General features: G+C 52.5%; 1 protein-coding gene across 4 annotated transcripts in view; it reads left to right on the top strand.

Annotated features, from left to right (window-relative positions):
* Positions 1–1,912: 1,912 nt before the first annotated feature.
* Positions 1,913–10,574, top strand: part of AKNA (AT-hook transcription factor) — a 49,941-nt gene continuing 41,279 nt past the window's right edge. For 3 of the 4 annotated variants that reach the window (XM_015569897.1, XM_006772875.2, XM_006772874.2), the window contains exons 1-3: positions 1,913–1,980; positions 8,803–8,958; positions 9,722–9,797. The gene's annotated coding sequence lies outside the window, so the exon portion shown is untranslated. The remainder of the gene's footprint in view (positions 1,981–8,802; positions 8,959–9,721; positions 9,798–10,574) is intronic. The other variant, XM_015569896.1, reaches the window with a different exon arrangement.

Here is a 10,574-nt window from a genome sequence, read left to right as displayed (position 1 = left end):
CAGTCAGGGTGATGGTGAACGAAGAAAGGGGCCTTCGGATCTTATAAATACCACCCCTTTCCCAGGCCAGGGGACAGAGAGCCCCAGCAGCTGCAGCCCATGGTCCCAAGTTTGTAATCTGAAAAAAGTAAGATGAGAATGAGTTTCTAGAACCGTTGCTTCTGAAATTGCTAGGACTGACTCTGGAGCCATGGAATTTTAAGCCTAAAAAATTCCTTTGCAAGTGGATTTAGAAAGGTCAAATTGCTTGCCCAAAGTTGCATCACTAGTGAGTGGTAGAAGACAAATTTAGACCTCTGACTGCCTGGCAACAACCTGAAGCCCCAGAGCAAGCACACGTTGTGTTGTCTTTTGAAAAGGATCATGAATGAAGGGATCATGGGTGAAGGCAGCTTTGAGTATTGTAAGAGGGAGGGGCCAGAAGTCCACCTGGGACACGTGTACCTGTGGCCCTAAGATCTTTACTCATGACACCAGAGCTGGAGGGGCACGGTATGGCTAGAGAATCTCAGGGTGTGTTGCTAGAAGAAGACAGAAGGTGAGTTTTTGGCTTGAGCTGGGGTCTGCCCAAGCAAGTGCCAGGTTGGCCTTTAAATCCCCTGGAGCCCTCTCTGCTTGAGAGAAAGTGGGGCGGGTGAGGGGGGAAAGGTGGGGAGCATGGAGTAGCCCAGTGTGGGGAGTACAGGACAAACAAGGCACAGCTCAGGGTGCACACCTTGGTGTCTAAAACTTGGCATCATAGTCCACCTCCACCACTTTCTGCCCGTGTAAGTGGGCAAGTCACTTAAACTGAGCCTTAGTTTCCTCATCTTTAAATGGGGAGCATAATACTAACTTGCGAATTATTGTGAGGGTTTGCTAAAATTTTTCCCTGGGACAGAGAAGGCCTTTAGTGAATAGAAGCTGCTATTGTAATTACCATTAGAGATGTGTACAGGGAGTCACTGGCAACCTCCAGGGACTGATAACAGCTGCAACATAGCTGGATGCCAGTCCTTGGGAAAGTCACTTCCTGTCTCCAGGCCTCTTCATCTCCCCTGTGAAGTACAATTCTTCTAGGAACTCTTTAAATTAGGTCCATTGTTTTATTTCTTACTAGAGGCCCGATGCATGAAATTCATGCAAGAGTGGGCCTTCCTTCCCCGGCTGCCGGCACCAGCTCCCCTCCAGCACCTGGGATTGGACATCCCTCCCAGCCCCACTTTGTCCAGTCTAATTAGCATATATTACGCTTTTATTATTATAGATAGTTCTAGTGCCATGTTATTTATTTTCCTCAGCAACGCTGTGAGGTAAGAGCTACAAATCCCATTTATCTGAAGCGCAGTGGCAGCCAGTGGCAGAACTGGGGCAAGTGCCTCGGCCAGTTTGACACTGTACACAGCCATTCTTCCGGGTGCATTTCGTATTCACTGCAGGACCTTGGGCAGATTCCTGTTTCTCTCCAGGATTGGGTTTCCACACTTGCTCTGGACTAGAATATACTCATGATAATGCCAACGTACCTCATAGGAGAGGATGGGTCCATAGTAAGAGCTTACAACAGTGCCTGATACATAATAAGTGCTCAAGAAAAGCTTATTACAGTATTATCACTACTGTTATGAAGCAGTTCGTTTCCACTCTGAAAGTTTTATTTCTTCCTCATTGCAACCTTGCACAAACGTCTTAACTCCTAACTCCGGGCTTCAATCTCGCGTCTGCAGCCAGACCGGTTACCGGAGGTACTAGGACATGCAACCTCCCAGATTTGAGATTTTTCCCGGTGGAGTGGAGTCTGAGTCCCTGAGGGCGGGCCGCAGGCTGCCGCCTCTCTGTGATTGGTGCAACTTAGAGACCCCGCCTCCTGGGGCCGCACCCCGCCCGCCAGAGGCCGGCCTCGGGGATTATGCAAAATGTCTCCGCCCCGCCCCGCGCCCGGATTGGAGGCCTTTGTTTGCCGCTCAACTACAGGAAACCACCCCGCGCAGCGGCCAGCAGGTGAGAAGCGGGGAGGGGCTCGTGGTGGGTACGCGGCAGGTTCTGGCCCCTCGCTGGGTCTCAGTTTCTCTGTCGGGGGAATCGGGAGGGAGGGTGGGCAGCGCGATGGGCCTGGGTCCACGGGGACGGTGCTGCTCTCGGTCTCTCCCACGTGGAAACCACGCACACCCGTCTCGGAAGGAGACCGATCGCCGCTCTGGGAGCGGGAGGGAGTCCTGGATGGGCTATCCATCCCGAGTCCAAACCCAGCAGGTCTCCACCTTCCGGCCTCAGTCTCCACCTCCGCACAATGGGGGCGTTGGTTTTTTCTCCCTGCCTGCGGCTGGCGCGGGTCCAAGGGAGGGGAGGGGTCCCCAGGGAATCTGGAGGTGGTCCTTGGCCGGGCCGAGGGCTGTGTTTGGGTTAGAGGTGTGGCCGGGTAGCTGTGGTTACGGGGAGGTGGGACTTTCCCGTCCTGGGATTTGTGTGAGGTTCGCTCACCCGGCAACAACCGCGCACCCTGACAACTCGGAGCCGCGCGCCCTCCCCAGACGCCTAACGCAAATTTCTTTTCCTCTTTTTGGCGGGGAGAGAGGTAGAGCGAGGGCCAGCATGGGGGTGGGCAGCTCTGACAGTGGCAGGAACTGGAATGGACTGCGGAGATGTAAGACCAGACCCTGTTGGTACGCAGATGCGGAGGCTGAGACTCAGAAATGGGGCACGGCTTCGCCAAAGGCGCCACCGCAGGGCAGGTGCAGAGCTGGCGGCTCCTCGGTGGGATGGGGCTGGCGGGGACAGAGCCAGAGCCAGTTCTTTGGTGCGACCTGGATGAGACTCCTTTGCCCGGCTTTTGTTGAGAGAAATGGCAGAGGGGAGCGGATCACTACCTGCGTTTCAAAAGCTTCTGCTTCTGGGTGAGAAAGTTGGAAAGGAAAGTTGCTGATAACAAACTGGGGCTATTTGGGAGCTGAGAAGAGCAGCTGCGACAGGCTGTAGTGAAAAGAGACATTGTTCCTGTCCTCTAGAACAGAAGGAAAAGAAATGGCTGAAACTGAAGCATGAAGGACTGAGGTTAGATACCCACAGGGACTTCCCAAGAAAACTTTCCAGGCGCCTCCTCTCGAGTTGATGGGTTTTACTTTTTGGCCCTTGGTCCTGTTTTGTCAAGAAAACAATTTCTGCCCATCTGTTTGAGGGCGTCTATCTGGCTTACTTACCAGTAAGTGAGGGTGTTTTGGGACCATTTGGGGTTTATTCCCAGGAACCGTCTCAGTTCTTCTGCAGGAGGGAGAAGGTACTCCTGTGGGGCCTTTCCTCCACTGGTTTGCGTTTGAAACATGTGATTTGGGCTGTTTCTTGCAAGGAAATTTCATCAGCTCCCACCAGCCTACACAGCTTCCACCAGGGGCGCCAGGGTTGGGGTTTCCAGAGAGCCTGGGAATGGTCCAGGCACTGAGGCTGTCACGCTGAGGGCTGAGAGTGTATTTTGAAAACTGGTACATACCAAGGACATTTCCAAGAAGGAGGGGGTGAAGAAAAAATGTTTTAGAGCATCCAGCTGAGTCGCCAGCTGAATTCCACGTCCTTGTTATGCTTCCTCAGTCCTGGGAGGTGGGACAGATCTGGAGACTGCAAGTTAAAAGAACTTGGTTCAAATCTTCAGCCTGGTTTCAGTTCTGAGCATCTCAGTTTTCCCATCTGTAAAATGGGGATATTAATGCCCACTTCAGTGCCACTTTAAGGCTCAAGTGAGGTGGCATCCTAGAGAATTTTGTGCAGCCTACATTCTGAGTCTGGAGATGAGAAAACTGAAGCCCAGAGAAAGGAAGGAGTAGCAGCCTTAATATTATTGGTAATAATAGCTCATGGTTATGGAGTGCTGCATTCTAGCCATTGTGCCAAGGGTTTGACTGCAGTGATTGGGGTCCAGAAAGCTGGGAGCTCTTGTCTATCTTCTCACTAGTCACCCTCCTGGTGCCCAGGACAGAACCCTACACATAGTGTTTAGTACATTGTTGATCACCTGGATTATATCACTTCCTGGCCAGGCGGGGAACCGGGCCAAAATGCCCGCACCCCACTGCAGATCCTCTGAAGGGTGGATTTGGAAAGGAAACTTTTCTGGATGAGGCTCCTGGTCTATTCTGTGAGTTGTGCAGTATAGCAACCCTCTGACTTGGGAACAGGCCTGTGTAAGCCTGAATTCCAGTCCAAAATATCTGACCTTTAACCTTAAAGTGATAGCACCAATCACAGTCTTTAAGCAGGGAAAGGTTTGACCAGAATGATGCTCTAAGAAGAATTATCCGGCAGCATGTGCCCAAGGGATTGGAGGGGCAGGGTGACTAGGAGTAGGCTCTGAGTGATAGGGGAGCCAGGAGGATGTTAACGGCGCCCCTCCCGTGTTTTCTGAGCACCCCCATGTGCTAAGCTGAGCAAACACATTGTGCTGTTACTGTACACTCATGCTCCTGAAGAGAGTGCTACCCGGCCTGTAGATGAAGATATCAGAGAAGTGCAGAAATATACCTAACGGTCAGAGCTACCAGATCTGGAGCCAGGCCTTCCTGCCCCAGACCTTAGCATTTTTTAAAAATAGATTTTTATTGATTTCAGAGAGGAAGGAAGAGGGAGAGCGATAGAAACATCAAAGATGAGAATCACTGATTGGCTGCCTCCTGCACGGCCCCCACTGGGGATCAAGCCCACACCTGGGTATGTGCCCTGACTGGGAATCGAACCGTGACCTCCTGGTCTGGTTCATAGGTCGACAACCACTGAGACACATGGTCAGGCAGACCTTTGCATTTTTAATTCTCAGTCCCTCCTCCCTTTTAACCTGCAGTCCCTTGTTGGCTCTGATCTTCCTTTCCAGGTGCCACCCGAACTCCACCATGGCTATGGAGAGAGACCCCCTGCTCCCAGGGGTGGTCCAGCACCAGCCTCTAGATCCCAGCCAGCATTCTCCCTCCCCGGCCCTCCCCTGAGGCTGAGCCTATTCTGGGGGAGGGGCCGTGACCAAGACCAGAGTGGGATGCCTACCTGGTCTTTAGGAATCTTGGGACCACACAGCCAAGGACCAAGGATCAGGAAGGGCATCAGTGTCCAGGAGACTGTACCCAGACCCTCCGCGTCAGGGATTCACTTGGAGAGTAACTCTTTACTTATGGGTGCAGATCCGCCTCTGCCTCTAACGTGCTGTGTGATTTGGGACAAGTTGTGTAACCTCTCTGTGCCTTTCATCTATTAAATGCCTGGTTATGAGAATCCAATTGGACAACACGTGCCATGCCCCACAATGTTGAGTGGTTAAGGCTGGGATTGCCTCCTTTCCTTTTTGTGATTTTCACATATTCCCTGAATGTTGCGTAACGGCTATATGTGCAGGAAAGAACACATAGTATGAGTTTAAAAAGAGGAAGAGAGAAGGTGTGGGATGGGAGTTACAAAATGTCAGAGCTGCAAAGGACCTCAGAGAGCCCAACCACCCTGCTCAGCTTGCATGGGTGGGGCAGGGGGGCATGAGGAGGGCAGGCCCAAGGTCTCATCAGAAAGACTACACAGACGTGTGGTGGTGGCTTTTGTTTTTTTGCCTTAGCTGGTTTGGCTCAGTGGATAGAGCGTCATCCTGTGGACTGAAGGGTCCCGGGTTCAATTCCAATCAAGGGCACATGCCGGGGTTGTGGGCACAATCCCCAATGGGGGGTGTGCAGGAGGCAGCCGATCAATGATTCTCTCTCATCATTAATGCTTCTATCTCTCCCTCTCTGAAATCAATAAAAATATATTTTAAAAAAAGAATACTAAATGCTCTTTTACTCTTATTTTTTTACTCAACTGTTATTTTAGAAAATACAATAAGAAAAAGCAGTAAATTTGCCTTAGTTCTACTACCTAGTAACAATTATTGAAACCATCTGGAGCACGTCTCTCCTTTTTTCCCCTTTTCCTCCCTTCCTTTCCCCTTCCCTTTCTCCCTCTCTTCCCTTCCTCCACATTTTACTGTGTTTTTTTCTTTGATGGACTCAAACTAGATATATATTCTTCTGTAACTGGCGTGTTCACTTAACATATCACATTTCTATACCACTTCATATTCTTCTACAATATGACCGTTAATAGCTGCATAATATTTCATTGAGTGGAAATATCATAATTTAATGATCTCTTATTATTGGACATTGCGGTTGTTTCCAACCTTTCCACCTACTGCAAGGTTCAGTTGCAAAGTGATGATGATTTACTCTCTGGATACAGACAGCTTGGCTCAAACCCAGCTTCTTTTCTGAAGTGGACACAGTAATTCCTACTCTTTGGATTGGTATGAAGATGAAACAATGAGATCCTAACATATAGAAAGGCCTTTACATAGTAGGTGCTCAATGAAGTGTTGCTGTTGTCAGTGCACTCCTGGCGCATGCACACTTTTGTTGTTTGACTCTTCATGCAGCATGAATTTGGGGGAGAGAGAGAGAGAAAGAAGGAGAGAGGGGGAGAGAGAGAATGTGCGTGTATGTGTGTCTTTTCCTCAGTGTGGCCACACCCTCCTCAGAGCCCATGTTTCAGTTGGCCTGTTTCCTCCTCTCCTTAAGTATTCCGGGTGGGGACACAGTTTCTAGCTGTGTCAGTGACCCCCAGAACTGGTTTTGGGGTCACAGGGAGAGGGTCATGGGGGGATGGCAGCATTTCTCTCCAGTTGTGAGGGCTGGCTTTTGGTTTTTGTGTACGGGACCCAAAACTAGAGCTGGGGAAGCTCCAGAGCCAGGAAAATTAAACTCAGTCCTGCAGGGAGCAGGCCATCTGGGCGTTTCACGGATATGGCCCAAGTCATTTATGGGTGAGCGCTGGGCCCTGGGCCAGGACTTTAGGCACATGGTCTCATTTATCACCCCAAGGATGCTATAAAGTCAGTGTTATCCCCACTTTATAGATAAGGAATCTGGGGTTCAGAGAGGTTAAGCAATTTTCCCAAGGGCACACAGCTTTCACGAGAGAACCCGGAGGCCTGACTACCCAAAAAGTCTATGTTCCTAACCCCTGTGCCCTGCAGCCTCCCATATACATGGCGTTTCTGCCTGCGCGGGCAAGTGCAATCAAAGAACCCAGGAGATTTAGTGCTGGAAGGTCATTTCTGATCACCTCGGGGATAAATCTCATTAAGCCCAAGGTTCAAAGCTAAGAGAGGGGAAGCCACTTGGTCCAACGTCACTCAGCCTGGAACTTGGGTCTCTACTTCCCAAGCCAGGCTTCCATCCATTCTTTTTGGTTCACCCCAGGTTGTGGGCTCGATCCCCAGCAGGGGGTGTGCTGATCTAGGATTCTCTCTCATCGCTGATGTTTCTATCTCTCCCTCTCCCTTCCTCTCTAAAATCAATAAAAATATATTCAAAAAAGAAAACAGAAGGGCTCTGTGCAGAACTAGAGCCTCATTCTACAGGCAGAACATGGCCTTGGTGAACTGCAGTTACTTGGTAATAAGCTGCACTCCCGACTCCTCGGTGCCCAGGGCAGTAATTACCGCCAGAGGCTGCAATGGTGAGAGCGCCGCAGGCAGTCACTGAGAGGTGGGTCTCCGTGTGTTTGAATCTCTACCGGCACTCGCCCGCTCTGTGACCCGGGGGCAAGTGGCTCGACTCTCCGGGCCTCTGGTTACCCACCTGGAAGATGAGGGTGCCACACCTGCCTCCGTGGGTTGTTGTGAGGGCTACAAGCCAGGCCTGGGCCACGGGCTAGACGTGGTAGCTCATCCATCGTGTATGACTGTGCTTCTGCTGAGCACCCCACTCCATTGTCGGAGACAGACTTCACTTCTAATTCCAAATGGTGAGCCCCCAAGGAGGGCACATGGGCTGAGATCTACAGGGTGCCTGGAACTGGCAGGGAGAAGGAATGGGGCTGGGTGAGATCCCGGAGCACAGAGCATTTGTCCCAGGAACAGCAAGGAGCCCTGTGAGGCAGGAGCTGCCGAGGGAGGGGAGGACAGAGGGAGCAGAAGCTGGAGCAGCAGCCAGGCTATGGAGTTTTCAGTTTCTTTCTCAGAGTGTTTTAAGCACAGAGGGGCCCGGTGTGGACGCTTCTGTTTTGGCAAGATCCTCTGGTGCGGGGTTGGGTATGGACTTCAGTGACCAAGAGCTCTTGCAGGAGGCCATGTGGGGATACAGACGGGACAGATTCTGGTAAGAACAAGGAAATAAAATCAACAGGAGTTGATGAGAGATTGGTTATAGGTGTGAGGGAGAGGGAACGAGCCAAGATGTGCACCTGGGTGAAAGGTGGGCCAAACTAGGGAGGCTGGGTTTGGAGGGAGGGATACAAGGAGCTCAGTTGCATTGGTTAATTTGGCCTGTGGGAGGAGGAGGCACCGCATGCGCAGAGGGAGGGTGGGGGAGGTCTGGTCAGGCTCGGAGGTGGCAAGGAGATGGACCAGAGTACATGAGAGGGTGTTTTCCTTGGTGTTAGGCTAGGCTTAGGGTTATCCAGGGGCAACGGGGTGTGCCTGGCAGTGGCAGCCACCTGGGGTTGATAGCCCTGCTGCCGGGTTAATGACCAGGGAGGGAGAGTGAGTGAGTGACAGGGTGTCAGGGGAGCCCGCCCCTCGCACAATGGGCCACATGGCCACCAGAGCTGGCAGGGAGGGGCCTCATTAGGGTTTGGCTGTGCTCCATAGGCTGGGTGCCCCATCACCCAGATGTGGGTAAAAGGCAGGGAAGGAGGGGTGGGGGCGGTGATAACTGGAATGAGGGCACCTGGTGTTAGCCTGGCTTTGCCATATACTCAAGGCTGATCTTGAGAAAGTTCATTCATTCACTCAATCACTCATTCACTCATTCATTCATGTTCCAGGCTCCTGGTTCTGCACTTTGCAGACATTACCTCATTGGATCTTGGCAGAGACCCTGTGGGGAGGCTACTCCTCTTGGATGCCTCAAGATGAAGAAACCAAGGCTTAGAGAGATGAAGGCTCAGAGGTCCCAGGGCCAGCGAAAGATTTGAACCCAGGTCTGTATTGACACTAAGATTCAGTTTTCTCTCTTCACTGGTGCTTCCCAAACCTGGGAGGGTTTTTGGACAATACCGAGACCATTCCCCACCCCCACCTCCTTTTCTCTTTGTTTCCTTAGTCAGAACCTCTGGCTCCTAAGCAGGGCCAGACTGGATGCTGAGCCTGCCCCTCCGCCCTGGTCCTGCCCCTCCTCCCTCTCTGTTCTGGGTATGCAGCCTGCTGTTCTCAGGGAAAGCCCAGCTGGCTCTCACCTTCCCCACTGCACTTGCCCGTCCAGAATACTCTGCCGTGAGCCCTTCTCGTGGCTGGCTCCTGCCCCATTCTTCCTTCCAGTGCCTTGAACAAATGCCACATTATCACGGAGACCTTTCTGGCCAGCCCCATACCATCCTCCCCAACTGTTACTCTCTGACCCGTGGGTTCTCTACCAGGGCACACATCCCAGTCACCTGAGACCCTGTAAAATCTCTGTTGCCCAGAGACGGATTCTGTTGAGCCTGAGATGTGGATCACTGCTCCATCCTACCCTCTCCGTCTTGTTCACACCTCTCTCTCTCTCTCTCTCTCTCTCTCTGACCCGTGGGTTCTCTACCAGGGCACACATCCCAGTCACCTGAGACCCTGTAAAATCTCTGTTGCCCAGAGACGGATTCTGTTGAGCCTGAGATGTGGATCACTGCTCCATCCTACCCTCTCCATTGTTCTCTCCCTCTCTCCCTCTCTCCCTCTCTCTCTGTTTGTTGTTTGTCCCTCTACCAGAGTGGAGCCAGTGCTTGGCCTGTCTTGTGCCCTGCCATATTCCCAGCACCTTGAAAAGCATTACAAGATACGCTCAGTAAGCATCTATCAAATGAATGAATGGAATGAGGGGGGCTTAGGGAAAGGCAGATGAGCCCTGGGAACAGCAGGGTAACTCACCTGATCAGCCAATTCCCTACCTGCGTGCTGCCTGGAAAATCCTATGTAGCCATAGGCCCTGCTTGAGGCAAGGACAGTGGGTGGGACGGCAGGAATCGCTGCAGCCTCGCTGAGGTGTGGGGTTGCGTATTGGCAGACAGGATGGAGAGCCAGAGCTGGAAGGATGCTGGCAAGCATCCAGTCTGAACTTCATTGTGTGTATAGACGGGCACTGAGGCCCAGTGAGAGACGGGCCTTGGCCATGGCGGCGCCCTAGAGGGTAGGCGCAGCGGAGAAAGTGCGCAGAGGGTTGGAGCTGCTGGAGCCTCCTTCCAGCCTCCAGCCTCCGCACTCCGCACTCCGCATGCTGAGTGGCCTTGGCCACTCCCCTGACCTTCTCGGGGCTTCAGTCTCCTCGGTCTGTATTTTGGCTGTGATGGTCCCCAGCCCTGACCTCAGCAGGTCCCACGAGTCCTTTTCTGGGCAGTAGAGAAGCACAGAGGGCCTGCAAGGGGTTAAGCTCCTCCTGCTCTGTCTCAGGCTGCGCTCAGACAACCCCCCTCCTTCTGACAAACACTTGTAGGAAATCAGGCCGCGCTTCCTGCCTCAGCGAGGCGGCCTCAGCCACCGCGGGGCGGGGAGAGGTGGGAGCGATGCTTGTCTGTGAGCAGCAGCAGCAGCTCGGGCTGGCAGAGCGGCCTGGCGGCGGGCCAGG

This window comes from Myotis davidii, unplaced genomic scaffold, assembly GCF_000327345.1.
Source record: "Myotis davidii unplaced genomic scaffold, ASM32734v1 scaffold866, whole genome shotgun sequence".
NCBI classification, from domain to species: Eukaryota; Metazoa; Chordata; class Mammalia; order Chiroptera; family Vespertilionidae; genus Myotis; species Myotis davidii.
The sequence above is the reverse complement of the archived record's forward strand: the minus strand, read 5'-3'. Positions and strand labels throughout refer to the sequence as shown.